Consider the following 27,828-nt stretch of genomic DNA (forward strand, 5'->3'; position numbering starts at 1 on the left):
TGTAATAACTACTTCAGGAAATCACCCATGAGCTCAGATTTTTAGATAATATGTTGTAAAGATGGGTTGACATCATAGAAAATATTCGAACATCCACTGAATGTTCTTTGAGGTCTGGGACAGACAGCATGATTTTGCAATTACATACTTTCATAATTGTTGTTTCAAGTTGAAGCAATGCCCAGGATTTCAAAGACTCTGTTGTCTTAAATGATAATCCTGACCAAATTTCCTTGTTTTGGAGTCTTCCTCCAAACTATCCAGTGATTCCTCATTCATCCCACACTGGATAAAAACTCAGCTAGTATAAAATGAAAAAGTCGGAAACCTGGCTGTCCTGTCGGCAACTCAAGCTAACGTTAGAAGTTTGAATTCTAAATAATAGAGAAATGGGAAATGCTCCCATGATGCTTCTGTGATGGGAGTATCTATTTCACAATGCAGGGCAGGGCCACGCCTCCTACCAGAGAACGTACTCATGGATAGGGCAGCATACTTTATTCACTATGACGGGTATGACCAGGATTCTTTGGCACATTCCATTACCCTAGATTTCACACTAACACACTAACACACTGTTTACACACATACACACACACACACCATTTTCTATATAAAATTGATCCTTAGCCCTAAATCCCTCTCTATTCTCCTACCTTTGTGATCATAGTTGGATTCTGGGTAAGATTTGAGGGATCCTTTGAGGGACAGAATAGCCAAGATATGGAAATAACCTAAATGTCCATCGGTGGATGAGCGGATAAGGAAGATGTTTATATATATGATATATATGATGGAATATTATTCAGCCTGAAAAAAAAGGAAATCCTGACATTTGTGACAACGTGGATGGACCCAGAGGACATTATGCTAAGTAAAATAAGCCAGACACAGAAAGACAAATACTGTACGATCTCTCTTATACGTGGAATCTAAAATAGTCAAACTCATAGAAGCAGAGTAGAATGGTGGTTACAAGGGCTGGGAGGAGGGAGAAGTGGGGAGGTGATGGTCAAAGAGTACAAAGTTTTATGCGAGAGAAATACCTTCTGGAGCTCTAGAGCATAGTGCCAATAGCTCACCATACCGTATGTATGCTTAAAATTTTCCAAGAGGAAAGTTGTGTTCTTACCACATAAACAATACTACTACTATTATTAATAATAAAGTGAGTGGGAGGAAACTTTGGGAGGTGATGGATACGTCTATGGCCTTGGTGGTAGTGAGTGTTTCATAGGTGTATACTTAACCCCAAACTCATCAAGTCACATACATGAAATACGTACAGCTTTTCATACGTCAATCATACTTCAACAAAGTGGTTTAAAAAAATAAAAGTAGTTGGAGCATTCTGCTTAGACGTTGCCCCTCTGCTTGTGGTCTGACTGTAGCCTTCGAGGTTGAACAGTAAAAAGCATGAAAGGATGATGAACTATATGGAAAATGTTTCTCCCCGTAGCCTAGAACAGAGCAGCCTATGCTGTCTGCTCATCCCGAAACGGCCTTCTAAAGTTAAGGCAGAGCGGGTCAGGGCAGAGATATGCCTCTGTGAGAAGATGCTCATTATGTTATGCTTTTTATAACAGTCTCATGAGAAGGGAGATGGAGAATGAATCCAAAGAGGGAACACCATCCACAAGATCCATCAGAACATGATTTTCAAACGGGCTTCTGGAGCGCTACAGATTTATTGCCAGACGTCTAGAAGTTTTTTATAAGGGTTGTTCACTTAATTTTTACATCATCTATAACCCCAAACAAATCAATGTAAACATATTCTAAACTTCCTTGCTAATCATTTTGTCACTGAGTATTGCCACTCTATTTCAGTCCCTGCATTTCTGCTTCTACGTGCAAAATCTATTGGCACAAAGATATCGCTTAAGTGCTATCATTTGAAACGCAATGCAATTGTTCTGAAACTGTGTCTTGCTGACCTCCAAGAGCACAAGGAGTCCACAACCTCTCCAGCGCGAGAAACACCACAGTGCCTTTTCCCTAGTCTGGTTCTATTCGCAATCTCATTGTTCCTACTCAAGAAAATCAGTCTCCTGCTACAGCAGCCTCATTGTGATATTGGAGCTCAGGCTGTCATTGACACATATCAGAGGGCCTCTTTCTTGATATCATTGATCAGAAATGAGAGGGGCCGGTGGTCTAGCGGTTAAAGTTCGCACGTTCGGCTTCGGCGGCCCGGGGTTCGCCAGTTCGGATCCCAGGTGCCACACCGCACCACTTGGCAAGCCATGCTGTGGTAGGCGTCCCACATGCAAAGTAAAGGAAGATGGGCACAGATGTTAGCTCAGGGCCAATCTTCCTCAGCAAAAAGAGGAAGATTGGCAGCAGATGTTAGCTCTGGGCTAATCTTCCTCAAAAAAAAAAAAAAAACAAGAAAGAAAGAAATGAGAATGAGGTAGGGAAGGGAATAAAGAAAGTCAGAGGTTCCTGCTAGAGTTTAGAATGTCTAACCAATTAATGGTTTAACCCAAGATTGTAACAAATAAACCAATATTACTGGAGAGTACATTTGGGCTATTCCAGATGGATCCAGTGGCCCTTTGAGGCTGATTTCAAAGTCCTAGGTTTTCTACTTTGCATGGACACAAGAAGCTTATCTTGTTGAAAGCAAAGAAACAAAAATGGATCATTATCTTGTTAACCAACCAAGAGGGTCAGCAAGGTCGTGGCAACATAAGCCTTGCTTCTAACATCCCTCAGGACTCAATTAAGTATGCATGTGCTGAGGTCTCTATAATAAATGTAATGACACAGTCAGTTTACTTTCTTGCCTCATCAAAATATTCACATCAAAATATCAACCTAAGGATAAAGAAGGAAAAGCAAAGCTAATCTATCAATTTGCCAACTCCAGAAAAATGACTTTGATGTGTCACTGCCTACTGAGGTTTTCCATGAAAAAAATCCCGTAGCCTGCGAACATATGCAAAAGGTTCTACATCAATGATGTACTCAAAGTGTGGTCCGAGGACCACCAGCATCTGCTGCAGCTGGGAACTTGTCAGCAATGCAAATTCTTAGACCCCACCGGAGACTTCCTGAATCAGTCTCTGACTGTGAGGCCTAGAAATGTGTGTTTTAGTAAGCTCTCCGTGCATGAGCTTGAGAAGCAGTGTTCTACACGGGTGACAGCCGATGCACATTAGCAGGCCCACAGAATTTGTATTTATTTATATATATGAGCTAGCTCATGTGGTCATAACTCAGAATCATAACTCAGTGCGTCAAGAGCCTGGGAAAGTCCTTACTCCCTCTTTGCTACTCTCTGGCTCTTCCTGTTTGCCTAAATATTACAATGACTTTGTTTCCCCAGTTTTGATTATTTTCATCATTAAATTGAATGCTGAATTGGAGCAGTGCTTATATTTCTTAGAGTGCCCAGCAGAATACATGACACATAGTTAGATCTTCCATGAATATTCATTGTATGAACTAATATCTACCTCTATAAGCAGAAATGGCGGGCCTACTAAGCAATAAACCATTTTGGAACAGATGAATCCAGGCCGTGTTGGTTCTAAGAATTCTTATCCATTGTCATCTCAGAAGCTGCTAGACTCTTAACTTAAAAATATAAAGCACAGACAATTTCAAAATGGATCTATATAAATCTGCAAGCTTTATTTTTTTCCTGCTGCATATGTATTACCAAAGACATCTCTAGTTTTCTTTCCCAATACCATTGATCGGTCCAGATTGGCTTAGAATTCAAGCTCGAATTTTGACAGTCTTGCCCAGGTGTAGACACTGTCTCTGGGGCAGACTCTTTGGTTCTGATACCAGTTCTGTGCACCCTCCTCCCTCTGCTGTGTGCTTTGATGCTAACAGTTCGCATGTGTGACCTTCTGGAAGGAACTGTCCTTAAACCACCAGATCTGCTGTCTCTGCAGCTGGAAGTGCCTGAGCGTTCACAGCCCCAGTGGCTGACCGAAGAGGAAACATGAAAGCCCTGTACACTCACAACAGGACTCTGTCTGGAGAAGAATTTAGGGAATTTCCCTGTGGAAGCACACTAAGAACTGGGCTGAAACGCACCCTGGCTGGGCACCCTCCCAGTCCCTGTCCTGCTTCTCCCACTTCCTTACTAGTGTCCCCTGGGAGCGTGTCTTTAATGCATTGACTATAGTAGCACCTCAGCTTAGGGGCTGACATATGGGAAACCCAGCCTAAGATACCCAGTATGCCAAATCCCACCCAAATCTAATCAGCTAGAGACAGGAAAGGCAGAGACTAATTCAAATAGTACATTGCACACCAACATCAGATATGCCTTTGTCCTCAAGACTTTTCTTTCCACACTAGAGTTACTTTTCTAAACACACAAAATTGTTAATGTTCTATGATATTGCTGCCGGTACTTCCCTTTAGCTATAATTCTTCCGTGAAATGGGCAATGCTCCCAGAATCCACTGATGTGTTTACCTTGGACAATCAACCAGAAATTTGAAATATCTTCCTGTACTACATCATTAGTGTTAGAAGTTGCAACAGATATCTTTTGTTGCATAAGCATAATTGGAAATTTTTTAAAGTTTATGATTAATCCTAATGAATATGTGGGAAAGATTGGTAACTAAGGGAACATTATACTAAATCTTCATGTTTCCTTATATTTAGAAGGTTTTCTTCACATTAATAAAAATCACAAATAAATGCAAAATAAAGTCCACTGTGATTAATTTTAACACTGGAAGAGCTAATAACCAAGAAAAAAATAATGCTAATGAAAATTAAATAAAATGACATTTCTCCTTCAAATAATCAGTAAAAATGTTCCTAGTCATGACATATGAATAATCACACATTAATCTGAAATACAAGAAATCTGCGTCCTCCTGCATTTCTCTGTCGTCATTAGAATCAGAAATGTTTTTTTTTCTTTATCAAAGACTGAAGTGTTTAGGCTCATGCAACAATTGCAGACGCAACAGACATTCTTTAAGCAATCAAGAAGCTCATGAACTCCCAGGGCTGCTGTAGAAAATTATCTAAGATCCTCACGTCTAGAGCAGTCACCCATTCTCAGAGGACTGAAAGAGAGAAACCAGCATTTATGGAAGGTTTACTATATGCCAGACACTTTTATGCAGGCTATTTCGTTAAATGAATCCTCACAGCTTAGGGAGGGAGCTCTTACCAGTCCCATTTTTATCGACATCTGAGAAGAGGTCCAAGATGACATGGTCATCACGTGGTCAGCATGCGCCACAGGTGTAATCCAAAACCTGACATTATTTACAGTACAGGCCATTCTCTCCAATTCATGAAAACCCTACAAGTTAGGTATGACTTTATTCTAATATTGGAGATGAGGAAAATGAGACACAGAGGGCCCAAGGCCACATAGCCAGAAGGTGACAGAGTCAGGAATAGAACCGTAATGGCGTCCTGCCTAGCCAGAATTTGGATTCGAGATGGTGAACCGAGCACAGATATATGCCTTTGCTCCATCCTATGGGCCCATTAAAACCGTGTTACTCACTATAAGTCTTTATTGCTGTTTCCTGTTTTAGCTATGGCAACTATTATTTTGCTGAAAACTTAAAAAAAGAAATAGCAGTATAACACTTAAAGTTATAATGGAAATTACCAAAAGAAGAAAACTCAAGAACTGTTCAAAGTTGGTCTCTTGGAAATGGGATTTGCATAGAGAGACACAGAAAGGAACATTTACATTTCATTTTACCTAGTTTGAATTTTGGTTACTGTGTGCAATTTCTATATCTATATTTTTTTATTTAGAGAAAAAAAATTCAGAAAGAAAAAAAACCAAGGAAACAGAAGGATGCAAAGATGAAGGAAACGTGCATGAAATTCCACACCATAGGATATTACACAGCTGTCTAAAAGATGGAGGCAGATTTATTGTCCCGGCATGGAAAAATTTCTAAGACATATTGCTAAATGAAAAATAATCCAGGTGCAAAACGGTATATGCAATATGGAGTTACTTGTGTCATACAAAATAGTCTCTATTTGTATATGCCTAGATAAATATGGAGAAAGACGCACACTAAGTCTAAGGCTCCTGCGAGGAGTAGAATGGGAGCCAGGATTTAATTCATTGCTTATTAGATGTGACGATCTCTGTACTGTTTACCTACTCTATACCATATACTTCAAGACTACTTTTTACAACAGAATTGATTTATGTGGCTAGGTTTTTTAATGTTTAGAAATGAATAAGACATTGGCTCAGTTAGGTCCTCCAGGGAGCAGACACCTAGACGTGAGTCCAAAGGGTCCGTTGGAGGATACGGCCAGTGCAACATGAAAGGAGGATGGAGTACAACAGGTCAGGCGAGCCTTTGGACCACCAGGCAGATCTCTTCCCAGTGACGTGGAAGGAGGAGGAAGAAGGATTGGGCAAGGGGGCTTCAGACCACAACGCAATTCTGAAAATGCCATGGCCAATGGGAGCTCTGGGACACAACCTGTCTGGGGGCTTCCTGGGGGCTGGGACCTGAGGTGGGTCCCCACAGTGCTAGCAGCTGGAAACTGTCACCTCCCTTGCAGCTGAACAGCAAGTTCTTTTTGGGGGGGGCCAGGCCGTGCACCTTCAGAGCTTCCATAAACTCAGGTACTCCCTTAAAAACCCTCTGGCATGAGTCATCTCCCACACGAGCAGGCGCCCAGGGCCAGCATCTAAGGAGGCCACACTCGGGTGTGCGTTAGTGCAGGTCGCGTACCCCAAGCTGCCTGCAGGAGCTCTTCAGCTTCAGCCTCATTTCTCTACAAGTAAAAACTTCAAACTGTTCATGAAAGAATATTTTCTTTTCAGTGTCTTACCCTAGTACCAACCAGGAGTCATGTATCTGTTTATAGATTGGGTAGGGCGATAGGAAAAAGACGAAGATTTTTCATACCTTGGCAAGGGAGTCTTTTCCTTAAAAAAATCCTAAAAGCCCTAAGTTAAAACTCTAGCACCTGTGTAGGGCAACGCGCTCAGAGTTTTCAAAATCCTCTAATGCATAAGGATGATGGAAGCTCATTATTAGGCTACTTCTCATGACTTCTCTCTCTAAAAGATTATACCCGCCTTTCTCCTTCACATCTTAGCCAAGAATAGCAGATTCAGGAACATTTTCTCATTCCTATTACTCTCCACCTATATCATAGATTTTTACCCATCTACATACTTTTATGGATCAATTTTTTCCATTTATCTCTGCATGATGTAATCAAAGTTTATTGAATTCTTTTCACCCAGAAAAAAGAAAAAGAAAGGCCATTCTCTTGCTTTTACTAGATACGGGCTCAATCTTTGGTGGGTGCCTTTTCCTGACTCTACTTAGTAATTCAATGTCACAAGGGTACCTCTTTAAGAAAAAGCAAAAACAAGCTCATTCCATCCCAAATAAGAGCAGCTTTCTCTTTCGTAGAAACAAGTCCATGTTTTCGTTTTTTGTACTTAGTATATTATGTGTCATCATAAATTCTAACCTTATTATTTCATTTTTATGCTAACCTGAGATAGAGTGAGAACACACATTAACCAAAGGTGCTAAGACAATAGGATGACCCAAGCTCTTACCATCCTGAAAAAACGTGCATATTCTCAACTGCTACCATTCACTTCATGCAGGTAGCTACTGTCCACATCTGCATTATGGATCCTTTGGGTAAGATAGATGGGCTGGGGTTTGCTTCTCAAAAGTGATACAGCAAATGAATACTTTCCTTAAAAGAGAAAAGAAAGAATATAATTCCCCAAGAAACAGTACTTGGTCATTCAACAAATATTTATTGGGTCCTTACCATGTGCCAAGAAATGTTTTATGAGCTAAGGATAAAGCAATGAATAAAACAGAAGAAAAATCCTACTCTCCTACCAAAAGCACAATCCATGAAAGAAAAAATTGAATGAAGTTGGATTTTATTAAAATGAAAAACTTCTGCTCTGTGAAAGACATTGTTAAAAGAATGAAAAGACAAGCCACAGATGGGCAGAAAATCTTTGCAAAACACATATCTGTTGAAAGGCTGTTATCCAAAATACGCAAAGAACTCTTAAAATGCAACAATAAGGAAACAAACAACCCAACTAAACAAATGGACAAAAGATCTAAACAGGCACGTCACCAGAGAAGATATACAGATGGCAGATAAGCATATGAAAAGATGCTCCACATCGTATGTCATCAGGGAAAAGCAAATTAAAACATGAGATACCACTACATACCTAAAAGAATGGACAAAATCCAGACACTAACACCACCAAATGCTGGCAAGGATGTGGAGCAACACGAACTCTCACTCATTGCTGGTGGGAATGCAAAATGGTGCAGCCACTATGGAAGATAGTTTGGCATTTTCTTATAAAACTAAATATACTCTTACCATATGATCCAACAATTGCACCCCTTGGAAGCATCCAAGATGTCCTTCAATAGCTGAAAGAAAAAACAAACTGACACATCCGTACAATGGACAACTATTCAGCCATAAAAAGAAATGAGCTATCAAGCCATGAAAAGCCACACAGGAAACTTAAATGAAGATTACTAAGTGAAAGCTACATGAAAAAAGCTACATATTATGTGATTCCAACATTATGACATCCTACAAAAGGCAAAACTATAGACAGTAAAAAGATCAGTGGTTGCCAGGGGATGGATTGGAGAGGAGGGAGAGAGGGAGGGAGGCAAAGAAAAAGTACGAGAAGGAGGGAGGGAAGGATGAATAGGCGGAACACAGGAGATTTTTGGGGCAGTGAAACTATTCTCTATGATGTTGTAATGGTAGATACACATCATTATACATTTGTCAAAATTCACAGAATGTACAACACCAAGAGTGAACTCTAATGTAAACTATGGACTTCAGTTGATAATAATGTATCAACATCGGCTCATCAATTGTAACGAACATCCCACACTAATGCAAGACGTTAACAAGAGAAGCTGTGTTGTGGGGGTGGGTAAGGGAAAATATGGGAACTCTGCACTTGCTGCTCAATATTTTTGTAAACATAAAACTATTCGAAAAAAAGTCTATTAAGTTTTTTTCAAGTCCTACTCTTGCAAAACTTATGGTCCAGCGGGGAAGTGGGGCAAGGAGGGAGTGGCCAACCAGCAAGTAAACAAAATAATGTAAATGAATGCTAGAATGAGGTAGAAGGTGGTAAGTGCTATGGAGAAAAATAAGATGTGGAAGAGATGAAGGGAGGGCTCGGCTGGGAAGGGGCAACATAGTGTTAAATAGAGTGAGGAAGGAAGAGCTCACATGGAGGGTGATATCTGAACACACTCAAGTGAGGGAGGAAACCATAGGATATCTGGAAAAATAGGATTCTAGGCATGCCTGGTGAGTTGGAAGAAAAGCAAGTAGGTCATTGCGGCTGGAGTGGAGTGAACTAGAGGGAGTTAAGGTCTGAGAAGGAGGAAGGGAAGCATGAAGCAAGATCTGCAAGGTTTTATAGCTATTACCATAACTATGGTTTTCCTCCAAATGAAATGGTTGTAGCCACGAGGTTTTGAGTGAAGGAGTAACATGTTTTGACTTTTAATAGCATCACGCTGCTTCCAGGTTGAGAATAAATATATGGGGGAACAGTGGAAGCACAGATGCCAGTCAGGAGGCATTACAGTAATCCAGGCAAGAGGTGATAAAGGCTTGGGCTAGGGTGCAGCAGCAGAGTGGAGAGAGGTACTCATAATCCAGGGAGACTGGAATGAACATCCCAGAGTTGCAGCACAGATCAGCTTCAAAGGAGCAGTCTGTGCTGGGGCAGAGGAGCCTCCAAATGGACCCAGCCTCCATCCAGAGAGTCACTACTCCCATGCAGCATGGGTGCTATGAAAGGAGCATGGGCCATGGAGTCAGATGGATCTGGACCAGGTGTTGGTTCCTCTGCTAACCAGCTCTGTCGTCATGATTAATTTACCTCTCAAATTTTTGGTTTCCTTATCTAAAAACGGTAATGATATTTGGCTTATAGAAATGATGGAGGATAAAATAAATAACATCTAGTAGGTATTCAAACAATGGTAGTTTTCTCTAATTGGGAGATTCCTATTGCCAGTGCCAACTTCTGCCCCCAGGAGTGAGCTGTGACACTGTTGAAGCTGCAGTCCAAACCTAGAGGTTATGAAGGGGCCAACCACAGTACTCTCTCAATCACGGTTTATCTGACCACACCACTGCAGAGTGCCCAAGTGACAATAGCAGGGGACAATCTTACCCCTGAGGCATTTGTCCATGTGATTTCAGAGAGTTTCCTCTTTAGTGTTTTCTGTTGAGGCATTCATGTGGAACCCAAATGTCTTCATGCTTTGTGCCCATCCAAGATGTCCATCCGTGAATTTCTTCAAAAGACTTCCTTATCACCATCCTCCAATCTTGTTTCTTCCATGACCCTGATCCCGCAGACAAGCCAGCATGGATTATATAGTCAACCACAACCACAAGTAGTGTAGAAATATATTCTCCTCTGGCCATGTAGTCATCGAGGCAAAGTGAACAACAGGATGTACTATTCAAAATTCAAATCTCTGAGAGCATTTTCTTTCCTCAATGTCTATGGACAACTCCTATTTGGCACTATAATGCTATAGCCATCCATCCTACTTCCAGATGATACAAGCATATTGTGCAGAATTATTTATAAACCATATTTTCTTCCTAAGTCAACTGGTCAATAGAGCTGTGAGAGAGGGAGCGAGGCAGAGCCCCCATTTGTCTTTCCTTCCTGTAGCTCCTTTCTACTTCCATGTGTGCACTCCATCCACAGGTCCCTTCAGGTTAGCCTACAGAGCTGCAGCACATGACACCACCTCGTACCACATTTTTTGGAAGAAGATTGATCTTCTCTTCCCGCAACCAACAGTCAACATATCTGGCCTTCATTCTATTTGGTTCTGCTCCATTCACTTGCTTACTCCTGAACCAATCACTTTGACCAGGAGAAAGAAAGCTTATTCTGTGTTATAGAACAATCCTTGAACTGACAACTGGAGCTATTGCAATAAAATTAGTCTGCTAAGGTCTAGTCCAAGTTCACTCAGGGAACTGGTTGATGGAGTAAATTCTACCCAAAATTGTGGTTGCTAAACAACCAGAGAAAAATCTGGATGCCATTAGGAAGGGATAAGAGGAGAGAGTATGATAGATGAATAACCAACAAACATCCACTAGTGTCACCACTGCCATCACCATTATGCTCTAATGAATGAGAGGAGAAAGTAGAAGATTCAAGAAGAAATCGAAAGGTCAGGAGAGAAGAAGAGGAAGAAAGGAGTAAAAGATTTTGAAGGACATCAGAAGGAGGGGAACTGAAATAGAAAACCAAAGGAGAAGCAAGGAACCACCATCCTATATTCCCAATTTACCTCCAGAAATGAAGATGATATGAATGTATGTTTGTGCAAATGTAAGAGTGGATTCCAAAAAAATGCTTTAGCAATACGAGCTTTACATTTACTGAAACACTGGAAGTGCTGTTTGCTGTAAAGCTGAGGTCATTCCCCTCTCCCCTCCATGAAGCACTCCGGTGACCTCTCCTGTCTCTTCATTATAGTTACTGGTACTGTATTGTTTTGAGGACTTGATTTTATTCAATTTCAGTGTATATCTTTTTTATGACATAGTATGTACTGAAATCACTTGCTCTAATTGTTATCTCTCTGAGCCAATGATTGTCAACAGGGGTGATTTTGCCACCTTGGCAGTCATGTGGCAATGTCTGGAGACATTTTTGACTGTCACAACTAAGGGAGCTACTGGCATCTAGCAGGTAGAGACCAGGGATGCTGCTAAACATCCTACAATGCACAGGATGGTCCCCTACAAAAAAGAAATATCTGGTCCAAAGTGTCAATAGCGCCAAGTGGAGAAACCCTGACCTAAGTGTTTAAGTGTACTGCATACTCCTTGCCTCAAGGGCCTCTCAGTGTGCTAGCATCATTTGGGACCCAAAATGAATGCTCAGCAAAGACCGACTTGGCTTCAACTGAATATACAATAGGAGTGACTCATCATGGCTTCACTCAGATGAGAATCATCCTGAAACTGAGTAGAAGTGATAAATGGAATAGCTGATATGTTAAACTTTTTAAAAAATTCCAGTCTCCAACCAACTCAATGTTCTCATGCAGACTCACACTCACATTGAGTTACTATGCCTTACCTACATACACGGGAATCACATTCATTTTGTGAAAAAGTGGAGAAGTATGTCAACAGCAATTTCACCATGGTGAGGGTCTGGTCTCTTGATGGTGACATTCTGTCTGTAGCTTAGCAAAATATGTATGACCCACTAGTAATCTGATTCGGACGCTATAAACTTTAGGTAGGCTTATACCATCTTTGTTCTTGTGAAATACATGGTAGCTCACCAAACATATATACTGCCCCTCGCTCACAATGTAGTTTCATCCAACTTGAGTGAGCTTTACTAACTTACACACTTACATGCACACCCAAAGCCACAACCATGGTAGCCCATTCACACAGGCTACCTTTTGTTCCCCAATCCTTCTGGGGGGTATTTCCCAAATTTACAGTGACCCTAGCAGGGGTCTATTTAAGCAGTGTTATGCTGAGGAACAACCTCAAATCTCAGTGGTTTAACATGTAAATGGCTTATGTCTTTTCGATGTAAAGCCCACTGCAAACCCAGCCTAGTCTTTGGAGCAGCTGTCCTCCATCTCACCCAGACCGAAAGCAGTTCCACAGCCTGAAGCTGCAACATCTGGAACACAGCCTCCTTGATTATCATGAAAAAGAAAGTGAGGGGAGAATGTCATACTGGCGATTAAATGCTTCAGCCCAGAGGGCGACATTGACCCAGAACTAATCACATAGCCCCATCCAACCACAAGGGATTGGGACGTGCAGTCCTCCGTGAGCTCAGAAGGACAGGAGAACCAGATATTGGTGTCCACAGTAATGTCTAAGTCGGGGCCTGTGCCGCAATTGCAATCTGATAGCTCTGCCAGTGTCACTTCTAAAAGTTGCAGGAGTTGAGGTTTCAGATAAAATCAAGACTGTTTAGCAGCATATTTCCACTAAAAGAAAAATTACTGAGTGCTTCCTTGTTTTGAACAAAGGCATGAATTGAAACACAATGTACATGATACACATGTAAGCTCATGGCAATAGTCCTCGCTCCCTGATTCAGAACAAGTGGCCTCTTTGGTTGGATCTGTATGACTGAGGACTAGAAACTCTGGACCTTGCAATGACTAGAAGAAAAATGCGGTTGCCACTGGTAGGGTATTTGAGGTGGAATTGCCTTTAATGATCCATAGCTACTCCAGCTCACGACTACATATGTAACTGCTGAACTTAAACTTAGTTAATAGATGTTTTTAGTCCTTCAATTAAACCAACATATTTATGGAACAACTGCTCACTGCTGGGCATTCTGCTAAATAGTAAGAGGCACATTAAGAAACACGAAGTTCTAATTCCTGACCAGGGAACTCAGACATCTAAAGACTAGGGAGCGATGGGACTCCATATGGGACCCTGCAAAGTGGGTTGTCCCAAGAACCAGACCCTGAGAGAGATGCATCAGGTTTATTTCAGAGGTAATTCCACAATGAGCAGAGGAATAAATTAGCTTTCTACTGCCTCCGTAAAAAGTTATCACAAACTTAGTGGCTTAAAACAACACAAATTTATCATTTTATAGTTCTGTAAGTGAGAAGTCTGACACGGATCTCACTGGACAAAAATTGAGGTGTCAGCAGCCCTTGCTTTCTCCAGTTTCTAGAGGGCACCCGCATTCCGGGGCTCACGGCCCCCTTCTTCTGCCTGCAGAAGGCTATCTTCAAAGCCGACAATACTGCATCTCTCTGACCCTTCTTCTGTCATCACGTCTCTCTCCTGCTACAGCCGCGAAAGGTTCTTGACTTTCTAAGACTCATGTCATTAGATTAAACCTGTCCAGATAATACAGAATAATCTGTGTCTCGGGTTCCATAACCTTAATCCCACCTGCCAAGTACCCTTTGCCATGTAAGGTAATGTATTTACAGGTTCAGGGATTAGGGTATGGACATCTTTGGGGACCGTTATTCTGCCCAGCAGAGTGTGGAAGAGAAACAGCAGAGCGAAGGAAGCCCATCAAGGGTGCATTAATGAGCAGGTCACTGCTGTGAGCACCTGGCTCACCCCCACTGGGGACACCTAGGAGATGGTGCAGACCCCACCTCAGAGTTGTCCCACTCTAAGGGACAACTTATCAGTCCATAATTGGCTGAGAGCTACTCCTGAGGGCATCTGCTGAAAGCCCTTAGGCGGAGATCATAGATGCTTCCAGGAGAAAGCTGACAGCATGGTGTGCATGGAATCTGAGATTACTGAATAAATATGGGTGAGGTGCCAACAGCATATGCTTCCCAGAGATACAACTTAATATTTCAGACTCAATGTAAAGCAATAAATGAAACCTTTATAATCTCCCCATGTCTTCTTCAACTAGGAGTGGCTTAATGGAATTATGGGACAAAGAACCGGAAATCTGGATTCATGCCCTTTATCTGCTACATAGGATCAAATCATTGGTCCAAACATTCGTCTGAGCTCCATTTCCAACCTGGGAAGTTGGAGCAAGTAAACTCTAAAATTTCCTTGCAGTTCAGAGGCTCTGCTTTCTATGAGTTTTCAGGGCCCTCACCCTGGTGATGGCCACGGCTTTCCTTACACATTTCGTAAAAGAAATCCCCACCAAAGCAGAGGGCAGCTGCAAATATGCACTCTTTCCCAAGTCAAATTTTAAATGTCAACACACAGTTTACTTATAAAATGTCACAGGAAGGAATTATTTAATGGAAGGGTGTAATTATAATGAACACCGCCTGCAATTGAGTTGGGACGCTAACCAGGGAAAACCAAGAACCAACTAAATCAAACCTTAACCAACCACAGGGAACTGGGAAAATTGATCACGTATGCCAGACTGCAAATATTCTTGACCTTGGGGATGAATTTTTGACCTTGGGAAAACTTGAGAGTCAACATACAATTTCCTGGGAATCCTTGAGGTAGATTTGAAAATGCTCAGACAGACTATGTGCATATGAATCACTCTGGTTCAAAGGAAAAGTTCACCCCTGGGACATCAGAACTGTTTTGATACAACTTGACGAGGGGGAGAAGGAGGAGCATGAGCGTGAAGCAGAATCAAGCCTTGACTTTCACAGTCACTTGGCTTTGCTCTCAGAGTATAGCATGCTAAACAACCAGATTCCATCTCTGTCATTCATACACACATCCCCATAGTCCTCTGTCAGTTGTCTTCTGCCTACGTAAGTATTGACCTGGACATACAACACGACACAATTTGCCTTTTGACCCTGCTAATCACACGTATGCTATTTGTAGGAGAATACACCCCAGGGTTGGGGATGTTACCAGTCTGTCTAGGTGACAGCTTAGTGTGTGTCCTCTAATGAGCTGAGCTTTGCATTCAGAGTGATATCCTTTTCTGTATTTTTTACCTTTATAGGAAGAAAAGTTCACCCAAGGTTGAGCAAATGCTGTGAAATGAATATGCTGTATGCCTGAGTGGTTTGTTTTTAAATTTGATGGTAATCAAGTTAATATGGACGGACACACACAGCAATGTAACAGCACTTAGTTATTATAATTTTAAAGTAATGACCTCGTCTTTCGTGTACCACATTTTCACATTTCTGGGATAAATCACCTTCAGATTTTTCCCCTACGTTGCTTTGGTATGTTAAAACTGGATAGGCATTGATTTTAAATCACTTTTAATTATTCAATGTCTACTTAAGATAACAAAAAAAGAAAAGCATTTATAATTAACTGCTGGAATAGAATACATCCAAGCCACTTACAGTTTGTTCTACGCATTTTAATTTTTCAAAATAATAAATTCTAATTACAAAGTGAAAATAATAAAATTACGTACAAGGGGCCAGCCCGGTGGTGCAGCGGTTAAGTGCGCACATTCCGCTTCCACCACCTGGGGTTTGCCGGTTCGGATCCCTGGTGTGGACCTACGCACCGCTTATTGTCATGCTGTGGCAGGTGTCCCACGTATAAAAAATAGAGGAAGATAGACATGAATATGAGCTCAGGGCTAATTTTCCTTAAAAAAAATTATATACAATCTTATCCTTATGAAAGAATAGCACTTGATAATTTAGTAAGCATGCTTCTCTCTGTTATCACATTCATGACTCCTAATAATGCTCTTAGGTAGGAGTCAGATATAACCTCATTTTGTAGAAGGAAACGGAGGCTCAGAGAAGCTGAGTCACCTGCCCAGGGCTATGCGGTTAGAGCTCAGAGCGTTCCAATCCTGGTCCTATTCTCACCTGGTCCTTACAATCGGAAGGATGGAGGCCTGCTGGCTGCAGTAGCTCCACACAACCTGGTGACCTGGGCAGAATGTCCCCATGTCTCCAATCTCCCCATTCTATCACTTTTCCCTTTGATTCTTCTAAGTGTCCAGATGATCTCACGCTAATTTCTTAGCAAAATCTGTGGTCGAGGAGGATTTATAATCAGTTCGTATTAGTGTGCAGCCCCGTGCTTTCTCTTTCACCAGAATCTCACTTTTAATAGAGTTCCGAAGCTTCAGCTCTAAGAAGAACATTTTCAGGGAGGTTTGAACTGCAAAGCTGCGGCTGGGTGTGGGGTTTGGCGACAAGGAGCTGTGAGGCAGGAAAGAGAGAAGATGACATTGTTCTCTGTTTTATATATATGTTTTATATATATATATATATATATGTTTTATAACACCGATTCTGTTTGGTGGGCTGATAAGTCTTTCATGATTAAACCAGGTTTTTCTTTTCTTTTTTTCAGCCCTCTTGACTCACGCTATCCTCAATATTTCTTATAATTTAAAAAAATTTCTTCGGAGAGTTTTGTTGTGAAATGGAAAATTGAGGCTTTCTTCCAAAACATGGTTTCTCCAAACTTCTTCTCTTAGAAACCAAGCGGTTTGTGTGGTTTACGTTTTCATCACTGTCTGAAACATATTTTCCAAAGGAGAGCGCCACCCATGCCCGCTGGTGCCCTGCTGGCTTTGGCAGCCTGTGAAAGCATTTTTTTGGTGACTTTGGTCATCTAACACTTAGTTAACCTTGCAGACACGATATAATTATTCACAGGACTCCGAATACGGATTTTTTTTTAGTAATGATGCTGGTTGAAAAACTGCAGATTTTTTATTTTTTATTTGATTGTTTTTGAAATACTCTTCACTTGGCTCCTTAAAGTTAGCGTTCCATTTATTCCTACATTTACACAAACAGAAAAATAACAACAAAAATTCCAAAGATAAAATATAAATTTAGATCATCAGAGAATATCTTTGCTATGCAGACATAGAGTAAATTTTTTTTTTATGAATACTCAAGTCATGCTAGGAAAAGAGGTATTAAAAGAAAAGCCAGATTTTGATCTGTTTTGCTGTGTGTTGGTTGGGGGTGGGGGCAACCCGGAGCAGGAAGAAAAACAGAGGAGGAAACAGGAGCAGAGATGCTGAGAGTGGAATTCAGTCAGCACAAAGGAAATCTGACAAATTGTTTAACTCCACTGAGCTTCTATTTTCTCAGCTGTAAAATGAGGGTTTGGACAACAGCGTTGTGAGAATCCACTCAACACACTGCACTTCCACGAAATCCAGTCTACCAGCACAGGGAGCTGGGAAAACAGCAAGAGACTCCTGAATTCGGCCCCAAAGTCTCAGGCTAGAAGCAGCCCTCAGTTGAGGCCTCCGGGGAAGATGAATTCCCCAGCTAAGCCATTGACTTTTTAATCTCTTAGGACCCAGAGGGAGAACAGTAGACTTTTCCTATAATATATGCACCTCTGAGGAAAATTTAAACCTAAACAAGTTTTGGCTTCTTTTCCGAACTAATCAATTGTAGGGACCTGAAATTGGCCACCCCAAGATATGTCTCTGGCATCAGGATTATTTGAGGCTGATTGCTTTTGATCAACTGGGACAGGGAAGGAGGCTCTGAGGAATGGAATTTGCCCTTTGTTAGGACACCTTTACATTTGTAAGGTAAATCTCTATCTGTAAAAGGTGCCTCCCTGTCTGTACCAGGAAGAAGAAAGGAGATGACCTCCTCTCTAGAAACTCTTAATCAATACCAAAGGCAAGGACATAAATCTGCATTTTATTGTGCTTCTCTGGTAACCTCCTGTAACTGACTTCCCTCCGCCTCCCAACGTTGGCATCTCCTTAAAGATTAAGCATCTTTCTTTAGGTTGGGAACCAATTGCAGCGCTCATCTGTGACCCCCCAGCCCGAGGCAACACACCTGCCACCCCTCGGCGTTCACTGAGACAGCAGATCTATCTGCCGTTTCCATCAAGAGCTGTGCTGACAGAGCAGCCTCATGACTGTTGTAAAAGGGACATTTCAATCATATGTGAAACACCCTGTTTGGGGGTATATAACCACTCTGTGCACCCCACTTCTTCGGTGCCCTTTCTTCCTTCGGGAAGAAAGGCCCCGGGCCATGGTTCCTCATAAAGCTTTGTTTAATTTCCTCTCGCTATTCTGTCTCATGTGAATTTAATTCATTCTCCGGCCAGACGAACCCACATTTGGGAAGAGGAAATGTCTTCCTCCCCTACACAATAAACACCATCACTTAGGGCGAACAGATCCATTTTGAATTGCTATCTGGGATATAGACATTAAATAAATTTTTAGACTCTGTTCCCAGAAATGACTCAGAAAGGAGGAATATCCAACTGTGTTTTACTTCAGTCCTCTCTGGTTGAGTACACTTTACTGCTTGGGCCAGAATTCCCAAGCCAAGCCCAGTGGGGCTCGTAGTAGGAGATCAATGCGTACTAGGGTTTGACTTCATTGGATACAAATGTTCACTGGTGTCTGTAACAAGAAGACTGGTTGGTTCCAAGTCCCGAGTGAAAAAAGAGCCTCGAGAATCTCAGAAAGGAAGAACTAGCAAATTCATAAATTACAATCCCACAGATAGATACCCCCGTGTTTGTACTGAGTCTAAGACCTTGCTTAGAGATTGCAGCATATGAAAATGCTACTTGGACCTGGTTCCCGTCATGCCCATGTTTGAAATTTCAACCTTTGGAAATTTAGCTGCATTTTTATTTACTCAGTGTCTCTAAAGGCCTTTCCCAAGGCGAGTTCATTTATGCAAATTAAGTTATTATCAGCTACAGTAGAATTGTTAAGATAACCCAATGTGGCGACTTGATGATATTTCTTCCTTTTCACAGATATTTGGCCTTTCCTTTTCTCAGCGAGTGTAGACGGCCTGCTCAGCGCTCACCGCTGTGCCCAGGGGAGCAGCGATTTTGAAGGCAAGCAGGAGAGAAGGCTAATTTAAACTCTAAATCCCAAAAAGGACCCAGTTTAGGGTTGATTAATCTGTAGACCAAGGAAGGACCTCAGGCATTAGTACAATCAATGGAGTATTATAAGAATATGAGAATATGTGTGTTTTACTGAGGAGATAATTCATAATTCTCAAAGGATTCTATGATTTTAAGCAAATCTGTGAAATTAATATTTTTTTTTAAATTCCTAGTTTAGGAAGATGAGGATAGGGCAAAAACTTCCAAACGTAACACACAATTTGAAGGTACCTAAGAGAGGATAAAACATCCCCCATGATGTGTTGGAGTAACGCCGTGGTCACACTGACTTGAGAAGAAGTAATGTGGGTGGAACTCGAAGGTCTGCCTCCCCCAGGGGAGGGGACAAGTTGGTCTCAGATTAGAAGTCCAAGATACATTCCTAACATGAGGATTGAGGCAGGAGGGTTTTAAAAATGAAGAGGTGAGCTGAGTGATCTTCAGAAAACGGAGCTCAGAGGTAGAATGAAGAAGTCGGGGAGAGCATCGGGTTCAGAGTAGGTTAGAGCAGGTGAGTGTGTTCTGAACTCGAAGAAAGCTATTTAACAAAATACACGTAAGCAGCGTCGGGGTCAGCGGTGGATTCATGGGCCAGCGGCTGCCTTAAAATAGGACCGAGAAAGGAAAATGCGCTTCCCAGGAATGAACGATAGTAACTTTGGACTCAGACTAGACATAGAATTAGAGAGAACGAACAGCAAATTTCACATAAGGATTTGAAGCTAGGGGAAGAATCAGTTGCTTTGATGACAAAGCGTGAAATACTGAAATAGCCGCGGAGACAGCTTCTCACAGAGATTGAGTTTATGGGTCGAGGACCAGCCTCCATCCCACCACCCTCATTGCCCCAGGCCTGGATCCCTACACCTTAGTTGATGTGCATGATGAGTGTTTTTTCCTAGAGTACATGGAGAGAGGTCTGTTCATGGGGAGAGGTCTATATGTGGGTGCCAGAGAGACCAGTGGGAGAGAGAAAGAGAACGTAAGGTGGCATAATATCTGCCCTTACTTTGGACAATTTTGCACACTTAGTAAGGTGGCTCGTTCAGTAGTTTTCTTCAGAGATTTCCTGAGTTCCAGTGCATACGTGGGGCCATTTCCTCCCCACCACCTCACTCTGCCGTGCAGTGTGGGCACCCCTGAGGAGGGTGAGGAAAGCCTAGTGGCAAGCCTGCATGCCAGTGGAGAGTGGGCGAGCTGGCAGGACCAGGCAGGGCGTATTCTCACTGAGGCACAGCCAACCTGCTGTTCCTACATATTTCCCTCCCATAATTTGCAGACAGCAAATCCCACAAGCCAACTGGAGTTTCTAGAAGAACATGAGCACACTTATTTCTGAGCCCAGGTGATGCTCTCTCTGAAACCCCGAGAAATAGCTGGAGAAGATTTTGAGGAAAGGCAGCGAGAGCTCGCACTAGGAAAAACAGGCTTGCAATGTAGAAAATTCACATAAGTGTTCAAAATGAAGTCTTAGACACCAAAAGGAGAAGAGGCCCGGGTTGAGGTCTGTGTTTACTTCTGCCTACCCTCTGGTTCTGTTGCTTCTTTTCTTCTTCTCCAACGATGCCACTGCACCAAACTCTCCCTTCAGCCAGGCTCTGCTACGTTTCTATGACCTACTGCTCTCAGCAGGCCTGGCCATACCTGCCTCCCCCGGACTCCGCACGCAGCCCTCTTCTCTGCCTGCTGAGAGCCACATCATCTGCTCTCCTCCTCTCTTACAGCAAACTCCCCACTCCTGCCCAGATTTCCAGCTCTTTCTCTGGACAACCCTTAAATATAGGTGTTCCACAAGATCATTGGCAGCTTTTTAACTGGATTTCTTGGCAAAAACTCTGTTTATGTCAGATGGCACTTCTTTGTAGAGGAATTTCATATTTGGCAAAGACTTGAGAAGGTCCTTTATTTTTACCTGCAGCCATTCACTATCATTATATTTTCTTTAAAGTCATTTTATTGCATTTAATTTTATAAAGTGTTATTTCAGCTGTTGCAGTCAGAAATAATTAGATATAGACGAGATTTCTTCCTTGGTTGTCCTGTTGTGCCTACAATTATGTCAGTCATTTGTGCTTATGATGTCATGCTCTGTTGCCATGGTAACAAATATGCAGTAACAAATGTCTCATTACTATTTCATTAGAGTGATGACATATTTATAGTATTCAGAAACAGCATATCACCCTTTGCAATAATGTGGTCCTATGTAGCACACAGAGCCCCTTCTTCCTCACTGGACAGTTTCTCCCTGTGGTTTGCATCATTTCCTATATAGACTGCACACTGCTTGTTTCTCATGGAGAAAAGAAATGAAAGCTTGTTTAAAAGCAATAAGGCAACACAAACGTATTCAAACAAGTAGATCCAAGAAAGCAGAAACATTTACAATAAGAAATTCAAAATACTGCTAAATTACTACAAAACTTAAGAAAGCTTTATTCAGAGCAGGATTTACCAATGGGTTTATCGAAAATATTAACTCAAAAGTTGAGAAACCATAAAATAATATTTTAAATAATCAGGAATCGCCTTTCCTTATGTTATAGCATTACTAACTATCTGTAAAGGGTCATTTGAAATGTTGGCACACTAATGACTTAGAACACGGATAAATTTCTACTTCATTGAAGATGTAAGGAGTGATAAACAATATCAGGTTACACATTTCGGATCGGTCCATGAATGTGGTTCTTTATTCTTGCTGCCACCATCCCCCTGCCTTTTCATGAATCCTATTCAGAAGGGAAACATTTATTCAGTTCAGGGAGATTCTCTCTGGAGGGGAAATAATTTTATCAGTAAGACTCCCTGGTGATCAGGCCGACTGGGAACTGCTGTTAATCAGCCTTTTTGACATGGTGGCTTGAATAGCCCTTCCCATGATGCTCCGTGATTCCACCTTAACGCTTTCCTTTTGAACTCACCATGACTCATAAGTGCCTTTTTCTCCCTTTGTGTGTCTGAAGTTATCCCGCTATTAACTTTAATTGGAAAGGTGCCTTTTGTCCCCCCAGTAGAGTCATACGCTAACCACTGAACTCCCTATGCTGAAATCTCAGGGGCAGTAAAAATTTAATTTTTTTTAATAACAGAGGGGGATAAATAATGATAACTCTGATAATTTTATAGTGGTTAATAGGAAGTTACTGAAAAGGAGCATAAATTTGACTTTTTAAAAATGTTTTGATTCACAGGCTCCTCTGAAAAGAGGAGAAAAATAGAGCAGGCTGGGCAAGTGGGGCTCCATGAAGATATTTGCATGAGGATCTGAGGATCCTCCTGGGAGAGAACCGGCCACGCAAGAAGAGAGAGCATGAAGAAGAGCAATGTCTCAGTGTCAGCAAGGAGGGTGATTAGAGCACAACTGGGTGGGTGTCTGGCCCAGTCCCCAGGGTCTCATTTCTGGGCCCTCCAGGATGGGCCTGGGGGTGAAAACAGAAAGAACTGTGTCACTAAGATGTCTAGAAGACTCTGGAAGCCTCAGGAAGCCCTGCTTTGGAATTGCGTAGCACAAAGTTCAAGGAGATGGAGTTAGCCACTGTGGGTGTGTTGTGCTCATAGGTGCTCTTGGCAGTTGCCCTGGGTGAACAGACACCAGTGCCCTGGACAGCAAGTATCAGTCGCCAAAACCCAGACACCCACAAGTATCACCAAGAGCTGTGACACTTTGGTCAAGCATCCAAAGTCTAGCGCCCCTCGTGGACGTTGGCTGCTTCACAGGGATCAGAGGCCGTAAGAGTAGACCTCAGAAAAGCAGGAAGAAAATGCTGGCTTCTATGTGGTAGCTAAGAGGATGCATTTGTGGGCACATCAAAGATATTCTCAAAACTCTAAGGAATAGAGGGATGGGGTCTTACAGGGGTGTGTAAAGTCATACAGTAGTAAATGGACGCGAGAGCTGTAGAAATACACTACTCTGTGCTGTCAATTTGACTCCTATTTGACCTACAGAGTCTTGTGTTCTAGAAAAATGGTTGATCACTGCATTGGAAGCACACAGTTGGGCTAGTACTCAGAGCACCATGAATCAAAAAACTCTTTATACATTTAGATTTGCTCTCTTCATTAACCCTAAGATCACAGTGTTCGGAATAAAATGAACAAATCAAATCATACTGACATTGTCAGCTACAAGAGTGAACATAAGGTTAACCTATTTATTTTTGCTCTTGTTGAAAGTACATTTTGTCTTATTTCAGGAACTGGCTAATCTTAAAAAGCACAAAGAGGAATCGAGTCTCTCTCAGGCAAGAGCGAAGACTGTTCGTCCAAAAGAGAGGGTCAAATAGACCCAGTAAATTTTCGAAAAATCAACTTTGTTACTGAAGTGATGATAGATCTTTTTATTGCTCATGTCAGTCTGTATTTAAATATACCTCTCTGTGGAAAAGCCCCATCGAAATTCTAGCCCCAGCTTGCCTCTACTTTGTGACCTCTAGGTAAGTCTCTCACTTCTGTAAACTTTAGTCTCCCGGTACTTAAAATTACGTAATTAACATTAGTCCCATGTCCTTCAGAGATGTATTGACAGCAATGAGTTATGGGAAAATGCTTTGTAAACTCTAAAGCAGGTAGTAAAAGATCAACAGCAATTAGGATTTCTGGTTCCATCTGGTTTCAAGCTCGCCGTGCCTTCTGATAACTTTTTGCATCTGCAGTTCTCATTCCTCTCCCTCTTGCTCTGCCTTTGATACGGTCTCAGAGGAATGATTGTTCCCTTGAGGCGTCTGTGATGAAGCAATCCAGGAGTTTACAGATTTTAAATGCGGTTGACTTCCTATGTGACCATGTCAACAAATAACGCAGCAGCAAATCCGCCCTTTCTGCGGTCCTCTTTTCTGGCCATAATTAAGAAGTAAAGATGAAGAAAAGCATAATTAGCTCCTGATCGATTTTATCTGCGTTGCTCTCTTTAAAACTCTTGCTCCTTTTCATCCACTCCCTTTTTTCTCTTTTCTCTGCACTCCCAGGCCTCTCTTCCAAATTTTCCTTCAGCATTTCTTCCCCCCAAGGCAGCCTAGTCAGAATGAAAGTCTGGGGTCGGACAGACCTGGGCTCAAACTCTGGCTCTGCTACTTGTTAGCTGTGTAACCAAGAGGAAACTATTCCATCTTCCTGAGGCTTGCTTCCTCCTCTATCAGCTGATGATAATAATACCTACTACGTAGAATCAGATATAATACATATATAAAGTACCTGATGCATTGTAATACATCCATATTTAATAAACATCCATCATGGGTCAGACCCTTCTCAACACACTTGAGAATGTGGTGATAAATGACATAGTAGGTGCTAAATAAAACTATCCATTACGCTCTGCCTTTTCCCTTTTACTTCCCCATTTCCCTCCAGAACCAAGGCTATCCTTAGGGTGCCATGTTCCTGTGGGATAATGGAGCCTCCCTAAAGCCAAATCTCACAACACTACAAAATCATAGAGATCAAAAAGGAGGCAAATCAAGTTACTCCTCTGCCATGACATAAGACCAAGACTATTACAAACTTTACTTTCATGAAAATGGGGAAATAAACATTCTAGACCATATGAGCTAGCCTCTGAAGCCCTCACTGGAGGGGAGAGTCAGGCTGGGACTGACTGCAGAAAGGAGGAGAGGGAGAGTCTTAGTCCACTTGGGCTGCTGTAAAAAAATACCATGGACTGGGTGGCTTATAAACAACAGAAATTTATTTCCCACAGTTCTGGTGGCTGAGAAATCCAAGATCAAGGCACTAGCAGATTCGATGTCTGGTGGAGGCCTGCTTTGTGGTTCATAGATGGCTGTCTGCTCCCTGTGTCCCCACAGGTGGAAGGGGAGAGAGAGCTTTCTGATGGCTCTTTCATAAGGGCACTAATCCCATCCCTGAGGGCTCATGAGGGCTCCACCTTCATGACCTAATCATCTCCCAAAGGTTCCACCTCTTTTTTTTTTTTTTTTTTAAAGATTGGTATCTGGGCTAACAACTGTTGCCAATCTTCCTCTTTTTTTTTTTTTTTTCCTGCTTTATCTCCCCAAACCCCCCTGTACACAGTTGTATATCATAGTTGCAGGTCCTACTAGCTGTGGGATGTGGGATGCCACCTCAACGTGGCCTGACGAGCGGTGCCATGTCCATGCCCAGGATCCAAACCCTGGGCCGCCACAGCGGAGCGTGCGAACTTAACCACTCAGCCACAGAGCCTGCCCCAGGTTCCACCTCTTAATACCATTATATTGAGAGTTAGGACTTCAACATACGAATTTTTGGAGGATACAAAAATTCAGTGCATAACAAGGAGACAAGAGCATGTCAATGGCAGAATATAGACACAATCACCACCAAAAAAGTCTGCCCTGATTGAGGAAATAGTGAAAACAGAGCTGGTACTGGTGGTAAAGCAGAGTCCTGACCACTAAAGCTCTGACAGGAAGGTGCATGCAAGTGTGTGTGACCGGAGGGGGCAGTCTTAGAAAGGCACAGATTCTGAGAGACAGGGAGACTTGAAAGGAGTGGTAGCCCTTGGGGGTAAAGAATAAGAAGGAAGCAGTTGCCAGAAAAAAAAATTAAGTAGAAAACAAGATAATACACCAAATTTCCCACCTCCTTACCCCAAAAGACATCATTTATTAAAGAAATATCACTTTACTCTACCAATAGGCTCTTAGATCAAGAAACTTAGTAAACCACCCCTTTCCCTCTCCCCGGTCTAATACACACACCTGTAATCGCTGACCGAGGAAAAATGTAAGAAATTTAACATTGCATCCCAACATGAATTAAATATCATTATACAACTGTGTGTTTAATGAAGAAATATCTCAAACCAGAGATTCAAAACTCAGTGAAGAAATGGACAACAATAAAAACAAAGATGTGACACAAGAGTTGATCAACCTTGGGAAATGAGTTGAATTTTTTAAAAATTCATCGAAGAAATGGACACTAAATTACAAGGTGCTCAAAAGAAAAGAGATTTGGATGAAATGTAGTCAGAGACATTGAAGAGAGCAATGGCTAAGAAAACACAAACAGAGATAAGGATGAGGGAGAAAACTACAAAGAAGATCCAACATATATATAATTTGAGTACACTTTACAATCCCAAAGAGCTTTCTAAAACTAAAAGACTTGAATCTGCATGTTGAAAATGCCTACAATGTATGCACTATCATCAACAACAAAACATATTTTAGTAAAATGTTTAAGACTTAAAAATTAAGAAAAAAAATCTGTAGGCAGAAAAGCCACTTGTAAGGAACGAAAGTCAATTGGGTCTCAGGCTTCTTGACAGCAACATCTACGCAAGACAACATCGCAGCAGCAATTTTGAAAAACTCAAGGGGAGAAAGCATAAGTTCAATGATCATATATCTACTCAAGCTTTCCTTCAAGTATCAAGGGTATAGAAAAGCAGTTTTAATTTGCAAGAATTCAGAGAAAACTATACTCATGGTTCCTTCCTGACAATTTTACTAACAGATGAGTTTCTTCCAATCAAGATGTGACTGGAGAAACTGGAAAAAAGTCTTGTGATGAAAACAGAATATATTTAATAGAGCTGAGAATAAAGCAAAAATGGAGAAAAAGAGTGGAAGGAACTTTATGTAAATATTATATGATTTGACAAAGTAGAAATAATTTAACTGAAAACTGGGAGAAGTAGGGAGACGAGGGAACATAGAAAAAGTTTATTCACTGTGCCATAAGAGTAAATTGGAGTCAAAGAATTGAAAGATAACCTTCCTAAACACCTAAAGGTCACTCTGCATACCCGAGGCTGACCTCAGATGGTTCTAAGACCATCTCAGAAGAAATAATTAATACTTAACACTATGTGCAATATTTTAATATTTTATTCTATTCTAATAATAGGTAATCTATTATTTTTCATTTTTTGTAATTTTTAGCTAATTTTCTATTATTTTATCATTTTTAAAAATGTCTCCACTGCCTAACACTGAGCCCCCATTTAAGGCCATGCAGATTATATTCTGTTCATTTTACCCTAGGAGTTAACGGATATGACTCTGGGATCCTGGCATACAGCAGACGCTACCTTCATTCTAACTACCCCAAAAATAAACCACCCTTTTCCAAATTTGGAGATTCATCTACTCTGAGCTAGCAAAGGATAAATCAAAGTAGAGGAGTCCTTTGAATGATTTTTTAAAGGCCATGAACTCTCCCAGAGGCTTACTAAGCTAGAAATCTCCCAGGTGCACAGGAGAGGAATGGGAGGGGAAATAATGCAAATCAGTAGCCATGGAAATTACACAGTCCAAAGACCCAGGGCAGGGAACTAGATCAGGCAGGATCAAATGGTAGCTTCAGGAAGGGAGAGAGACTGACCAGCTGTGTTCCTCAGCAATCCGAGATTTACTGCAACCTTAGTGTCATGACAATGGTCAAGAGGAGGGACTTTGGAGCGAATGGAGAATATTATCCCGAGGTAGTTTCTATTTAAATAATTGCAAATACAAATGTTTT

This window comes from Equus caballus, chromosome 4 (assembly GCF_041296265.1).
Source record: "Equus caballus isolate H_3958 breed thoroughbred chromosome 4, TB-T2T, whole genome shotgun sequence".
Lineage (NCBI taxonomy): Eukaryota > Metazoa > Chordata > Mammalia > Perissodactyla > Equidae > Equus > Equus caballus.